This window comes from Pinus tabuliformis, chromosome 1_2 (assembly GCF_031772625.1).
Source record: "Pinus tabuliformis cultivar Carrire ecotype Pingquan chromosome 1_2, CPIR1, whole genome shotgun sequence".
Taxonomy (NCBI): Eukaryota; Viridiplantae; Streptophyta; class Pinopsida; order Pinales; family Pinaceae; genus Pinus; species Pinus tabuliformis.
Window position 1 is genome coordinate 564769807 of NC_142298.1, and position 7783 is coordinate 564777589.

The 7783-nt window shown below is 35.4% G+C and overlaps 1 long non-coding RNA gene across 12 annotated transcripts; it reads left to right on the top strand.

Annotated features, from left to right (window-relative positions):
- The first annotated feature begins 2176 nt into the window (after positions 1-2176).
- Positions 2177-7454, top strand: LOC149206860 (uncharacterized). Of its 12 annotated transcripts, none has more exons than XR_016252606.1 (5): positions 2177-2887; positions 3066-3133; positions 3321-3463; positions 3871-3923; positions 5645-7084. It is a non-coding gene; the product is annotated as an uncharacterized LOC149206860 (long non-coding RNA). The 12 variants fall into 12 exon arrangements; XR_016252601.1 differs by lacking the exon at positions 5645-7084 and adding an exon at positions 7093-7454 and having other exon boundaries at positions 2178-2887; XR_016252603.1 differs by lacking the exon at positions 5645-7084 and adding an exon at positions 7113-7454 and having other exon boundaries at positions 2178-2887.
- The last annotated feature ends 329 nt before the right edge of the window (positions 7455-7783 follow it).

Genomic DNA, 7783 nt, shown 5'->3' on the forward strand with positions numbered 1-7783 from the left:
TCTTGTACTTTAACCAAAATTTAATCGTAACAATTTTATTCACCTAAATTTTAGCCAAATTTTTAAGACTAAAAGCATTTTTAAGACTAAAATCATTCTAACTCTTATTAGAGGCTTCACCTCTTATTACAGGCTTTTAGCCAAAGTTTTAAGACTTATTAGTCCCTGCCTCCGTCATAGCAGGGACTATAGCGATCAATCTATCGTTTGACCACCTATTAATTCATCAGTTTGACCCATTTTTTTGTTTTCTTGTATTTTAACCAAAATTTAATCGTAACAATTTTATTCACCTAAATTTTAAAACTATTCAACTAAATTTTAGCCAAAATTTTAACTTAAATTTTAAAACTATTCACCTAAATTTTAGCCAAATTTTTAAGACTAAAAGCATTTTTAAGACTAAAAGCATTCTACCTCTTATTAGAGGCTTCACCTCTTATTACAGGCTTTTAGCCAAAGTTTTAAGACTAAAAGCATTCTACCTACCTCTTATTGCAGGCTTCACCTCACCTCTTATTACAGACTTCCTTCACCTCACCTCTTATTACAGGCTTCACATGGCCCTATGCAAGAAAATTGCGACAATACCATTTTATCCAAAGTTCTGTTATGCAAGAAAATTGCAGCAATACCATTTTATCCAAAGTTCTGTGATTTTATATACAGTTGCCAATTTCTTTATATCAAAGTTTTTGCAATTTATTAATTTTAAATTTCTTTATATTGAAGTTTTTGCAATTTATTTATATTAAAGTTTTTGCAATTTATTAATTTCTTTATATTGAAATTTTTGCAATTTATTTATATTAAAGCTTTTGCAGCCAGCCAATATACTTCGAGGCCCTTTCCACATGTCTATCAAGGCCCGTTCCACATGGCTATTAGCATGCAACTCTGGTATGGTAAAAGATAGTCGGCCTTCCACATGGCTATTAGCATGCAACTCTGGTATGGTAAAAGATAGTCAGCGTAGAAAGCTCAGGCAGAAACTAGGGCCACTCCTTCACTATTTCCAAAGTTCTGTGATTTTATATACATTTGCCAATTTCTTTATATCAAAGTTTTTGCAATTTATTTATATTAAAGCTTTTGCAGCCAGCCAATATACTTCGAATATACTTCGAGGCCCTTTCCACATGTCTATCAAGGCCCCTTCCACATGGCTATTAGCATGTAACTCTGGTATGGTAAAAGATAGTCGGCGTAGAAGGCTCAAGCAGAAACTAGGGCCACTCTTTCACTATTTCGTCGTCGTTTTGTCGCTGCCTACCCAGAAGAGTCTGCAAGATTTCAATTCCACGTGCTCTGTTATCTACACGCTTGAGTCTGCTAGTAATACCTGGAGCATACCTGAAAGCAAAACATCCCTCTACTGACATTAAGGTAAATATCTGAGATAGCAAAACATCCATCTACTGACATTACAGTAAATATATGGGATAACGAAAACCAGTGGAGCTGCTGAGTTCTTCTTTGCTGGCTCACGTGCTCCCTCTCCAACGTGGGTGAAAACTTGAACATGCAAGACCAAAGGCACGAGATAGAAGCAGGTACAAGAGACAGAAGCAGATACAAGTGACAGAAGGAGGGAAGACTGAAGCTCACCAAAAATCAGGTGTGTTTCAGAAAAAACTAATTACTTACCTGACCTCGTACTTCTATTATTTGGCTTAGAACTGGATTGGAACTAGTGTTGTTTAAGCTTTTATCGACACTGGATCACAAGTCTTCCTTATGAAACCAAGCTTTTACCGACACTGGATCACAAGTCTTCCTTATGAAACCCTGTATTAAGATTAGTTACACACGTTGGCCCAGGAACCCTAGTTACACATCCCTGTACATCTCCCTTACCATTTCATGGGTTTCATGTTCTAGTGCCATGGTTTCTGCAATTCATGTGCTAGTGCCATGGTTTCTGCAATTCAGACTTATCCCCAGCCCCAGCCCAGGCTCTGCGAAGGGATGGCTCTGCTCAGGTAAGATTAGGACCAACCCACAACAAGTCTTACTTCTCTTTTTTCCTGCTCTGCAAAGGGAAGGAAAAAACAAATCATCCCTAACAAACCAACCTGTACAAAGCCCCGCCGGATATGAGTGTCTTGAGCCAGGAAGGCGTAACAAATTGAAGCCAAAGTCAGGCTATATATAAGTAGGGGCCCAGGGCCAGTTTTAGCAAAACATTGCTGCCGCACACATCCCTGTACAGCTCCCTTACCATTTCATGTGCTAATGCCATGGTTTTTGCAATCGACCTACTCTTCTTAAGCCTTCCTTCTTAGATAAGCTTTCTTAGATGAATTAGGGAGTCTGACTGTGGATAGAGGGAGAATCGAATTACTGCCTGATCCTTGACTTATACAGTGAACTAAAGCCCTTCGAGAAGTGTTGCTTTTGGCCTGTTACAAGATTAATCTAAGATTAATCTCTTTTGTTTCTCATAGGTTTTTCCTGGATTTTAATGAATATATTGTTGGCTTTTTAGGAATTTCCGTTTGGGGTCTCGATAGTCTCTGGCTGGATTTCTCTATTGTGTCTAACCTGAAATATACTCTTTGGCAACTCAGTGACGAAACCAAAACATGAACTACGAATTCCCTTTATCCAAAATCTTAAATTAGAGTGTCTGCTTTGTGTTGTCATCATGCATGTTAGGTTATCGCATGATAGACAAGTGGTAAGATCGTTGGCCCACAGCATCAGACAACCAGTAAAATCATCGGCCCACACGACCAGACAGGTGGACAGTCAGAAAAGTGGTGATTTATATGCGATGATTACAAATCTTTGTATGTTACATGTTTGCATGTATTCCACGTGCCTTTTGGAAAGCTCTAACAAGATGTTGAGGTGTCCACAACATGGCTTCTAACAGGATGTTGAGGTGTCCGAACATCTACAATCTCTTCCTATTCTTGGCTTGGTTTCTAGGGGTTTCTTTCTGGTCATCTATACTGCTGTTATCCCCTCATAATTATTGTTATTATTTCTTCCTGTAAGCTTAAATGGTTATTATTTCTCCATGTAAGCTTATTTTCTATGGTTTCATTTTCACGTTTTAGTCGGTTTCATCAGAGGATTTACAGAAACCGAGGAGGCAGAGCAACCGAGGACGAATCTCTCACAAATCGTAAGTAATTTGTGGTCTTTTTTTGGTTGCTTTCTAGGGATTTATTATGCTATTTGCAATGAGGCATTGTGATAGCATTGTAATACTACCCTCCCAACCATCTTGCATTAGCGCTTATAAAATGGGTGTAATTCAATGGTTTAATAGCACGCAAATTGACTTGTTTCATGATGCTATATGACTATAGTCAGGTGTCATGCATGATTTGGTATTAGCGATGGATCCAGTATATTGATTTTATCTGTCACATTGTGGGCTTTGATGTTTGCATATTGTTGTGGGTAGAGTTGGTAATTAAGTGCTCACAAATGATGCTGGAGAAGTTACAAGGTAGCTATTACTCCTTTTTGGCTTTCATGCAATATTAAACAAATTTCAGAAATGAGGTTCTGAAATGTGATTAACAACCAAGTTCTGAAATGTGATTGACTACGAGGATTAAAATTTGGTGTCATCGTAAAATGGTAACCAAGGAATTAACACATTTGAAATTGTATTGTTTTGTGCAACCATTTGCACGGTATCTTCACTAGCACAATTAGATTATTAGAAGTTGGGATTAAGCCTGTGTAAGTCAAAATCAATTTTCATGGCCTGTAGGAATTACATTAGCCTTCTGTCTGGGAAAGAAGAATTGAAAACAGTTTCATTTGTAATAAGTATTTTTACTATTTTCTCTGAAATTTGATTTTCTTGATATTAAATTGGTATAGTACTTGTGTTTATTTGCATGTCAGGTATGATTTTTAGCAACACCCCCAATTTTGAAAAATGAAGAATTTTCAAAGTGGTGAGCATTTCTTTTCTTACGAGTTACAGTGTAGTTTGGTTGCTTCACATTCTTGCAAATGCAGTTTTGCAAATTTGATATCTCCAAAGTGTATATATTTTGTGTTATAATGTCCTTAAAATTCTTAAATGCTCACTGAGTTCCTCATTTCTGGGTAATTTTGCTTAGCATGACCTTTTGTTTAGCTTTTTTGTGCATAGATATTCTCACACTAACAGTTTTCTCATTTCTCATCTTTTAAAGAAGCAATACTATCTGTGTATTTTTTAAATTTTGATTGATTTTTTTTTTTTTTTTTTTGAATATATTTTGTAAACATTCATTTAGTTTTTTTCATTATTATACAATGAAATATTACTATTTTGAAATAGTAATTGAATTTAATATATTTATAGCAGTTTAATTTAATACATTTATTCGAGTTGGGAGGGATCCATGGATAAAATTCCTATGGAGATCTGGAGTATTGTAATGGTATTTTGCATACTCTTTGAGAATTTAGTATTGTTCTTGATATTAAATTGTAGTAGTACTTGTGTTTATTTCCATGTCAGGTATGCCTTTTAGCAAATGCCCCCAATTTTGAAAAAGGAAGAACTTGCAAAGTGGTCAGCATTTCTTTACTTACGAGTTACAGTGTAGTTTGGTTGCTTCATGTTCTTGCAAATGCAGTTTTGCAAATTTGATATCTCCAAAGTCTCTATATTTCATGGCTGTCAGACCAGGCAGTAACTCCTCAACCAAAACTCCTCAACCAAAACTCCTCAACCAAAAATTGATTCATATTTACTCCTCAACCAAAAATTGATTCGTATTTATTCCTTCAGGTAGGTCTTCATTATAAACTCCTCAATCAAAAATTGATTCGTATTTACTCCTCAATCAAAAATTGATTCATATTTATTCCTTCAGGTAGGTCTTCATTATATACATGAGGCTTCATTATATACATGAGGGAGGTAGGTCTTCATTATATACATGAGGCTTCATTATATACATGAGGGAGAGACTGTTCACTTCATCTCCCGATTACTGTTCATATTATTTATTTATCTATTTACATTATATTCATGATTATGTGTCAACAATGGCATTATTTGCCCCACTCTCTGCCCTTCATGATGTTGTGTACTCACTTTTTCTTTGTTGTTTTTGTTGTAATCTATATATAGTCTTTTCAGATTGCAGTTATTTGTTAAATCTAAGCCCTGAGAGGCAGAGACAGATGCCAAAGGTCACTGTAGAGTTGGGCATGTAATACTATCATTGGGCTGCCCCTCACGTGATGGGTGGTGTCGGAAACACTATACTATCATTGGGTGCCTCTAAAATTCAATCCTCTTCAGATATTTCTTTTTTGATTTAGATTACATACTTTTGTAATCTACCTCTTATTTGGCAAATGCCCGGTTTGTTTTGACAAATGTGTGGATGGTTTTGATGATTGATTTGGCACATGCTTTGATGGGTTTGCAACTCAATTAAACAGAGGTTTTATATGATGCTTTTGCGATTCAATTAAATTTCAGAGGATTTATTTTATGCTTTTGCAATTCAAGGGGCTAAATTAATATTTTGGTGCAATCATAACACGCTCATAACAAACATTATTTTGTTGGATATTTCCTGCTGAAGTTTTATATTTTGGTGAGTTCAGTGCACAAGATAACCAAGATGCTTAAAAGACTTCATAAAATATATTTATATTCTGGTGAGTTCAGAGCACAAGATAAGCAAGATGCTTTTCCGGCAAGTTGCAGCTAATGGCATGGCTCCAGCGTACAGTGCACGGTAGATACAGAGATGGAAATTGCCTAAATCCTCACATATAGCGCATAACATAGGGCCAATTGGCAATGACCTAGATTCATCTGAGAGTGCAGAGGGCAACTTACAATGCATAGCAGATAACTAACTCAAAATTGGTGAATGAAAATGATGCAAGTTAGGAGGCTCTGCCTTACATATATTTAACTGATATCACTCTGTCTATCTCAAAGTCCATTCTACGCTGGTAGGAACTCCTCTAAACAACGAGTGGCAATGTAGTGAGTTCACTACCTCACTGCTATGAGTTTGGTTCTCTCAACCTTGTAAAGCATTTCATTGTTACAATTTTGTCAAAGTAGTTGCTCTAATTATCATTACAGCTTTCCAAGACACTGTGTTCAACTTGATGCCATGTAATATTATGTTTCCAAAGAAGAACTTTGTGTTTAAAGATGAATGCCCAAGGCTGATCAGTCTAATCCTGACTGAAAGTGTAAAATTGGAACATGTTAAAATTACTGCCAAAGTCATTGTGACAACTCAAAAAACTTGAGTTTATCAACCCAGGCAGGGACTACGCTACGACAGTGGATCCCTTGTTAAATCAAGATTCTATAATAACGGTTTTTTAAAAACAACATTCCAATTCAAGGCTTATCTACAGTGGCATTAATGTCGCCCTCCAATTCTATTGTTGGCAAAAAGGATTCAGCTATTTCAATATCACTAACTCAATGTGTGCATTAATGCTGCATTAAAATGCTCATCCGTCTCCAACGGTCATGGCTTAATCTAGAGTACAAAAACTCTCATTTTAGTGTAATGCACTAGTCAAAAATTTAATTAGGAACATATGAAATATATTTGATTGAAAGATATGGTTGTCAGTTTTTATTATCTGATTTTTTTTGGTCTCCTGTCATCTATGCTTTCATTGTTGTTCCTTTCAAATTTTAATAGCCATAACTATATTTCTCACAGCATAGTAGTTACTGTTCCTGGGAATACCTTGCTAGCATTCATTCTTACCATTATATATGGGAATTATTTTGAGCACTCAATTCTCTTTAGGCTTTCATTTCCTTCCTTGAAATGCTTGTTTACTCTCTTAGTCTTCTTGATCTCTTAGGGTTCTGCTTCATTTTTCACTTTCAGCTTTTCAATGTATGCGGTTAATGAATGTTGGTGATGTCTCTTTTAATGACATGCACTGGGGACTTCTTGTTCAAGGATTTAGTGCTCTTGAAATTCTCTTAGTATTGGATGCCTTTGAAAAATGCACTTAGCTTTTTCATTTGAAAATGTTTTAGACATTATTACTTCATATTAGTGACTATAGAGACTATAGTTTGCAACACATTGGATTTGAATGTTTGTCCATTTGCTTGCTATGTGATAGATGAGCCTTGTTTTCTACAGCATGTATATCTTCTTCCACAGATATGGAGAATGCGCTCTGCCTATGATGCAATTCTTCTTCCACAGATATGGAGAATGCGCTCTGCCTATGATGCAATTTCTTCTTCTGCAAATGAATTAAACTTTGCATTAAACTTGGTTCAAGATTTTTAACATAGCCTCATGTCACGAAAATGTCTTTGAATTTAAATGTTTTGTTGTAGAACAATTATGACACGAAAATGTCTTTGAATTTAAATGTTTTGTTGTAGAACAATTATGAGCTCCTGATGAATTGATTCTACACTCAAAGCCTTATGAGATTGTGGATCTTCATCTGATATAAAAAATTATTTTCTTCAACTATGTTGATGATGTTTTTCAAAGGATCTCTTATATTGATGATGAATACACTTTAACTCTTCTTGCACTAAAAAATATATCATTAATAGCATCCAAATATTTGTGTTCATAATACTAGCGCTGAAGAATTTAAAGAAATCCTAGTGATGCAATGAAATGTAACAATGTAGCTTAATCCCTTGTTGGCCTTATGATTGTAGAACCAATTTCATAGTCTTATTTAATAGTTGTTTTTGTAATCATAGAAGATATATGCATGTAATGATCCTTTATGCCAATGTTGTACTTGATTATCTGCTTAACTTGCAAATAATATGGTTCAAATGTGG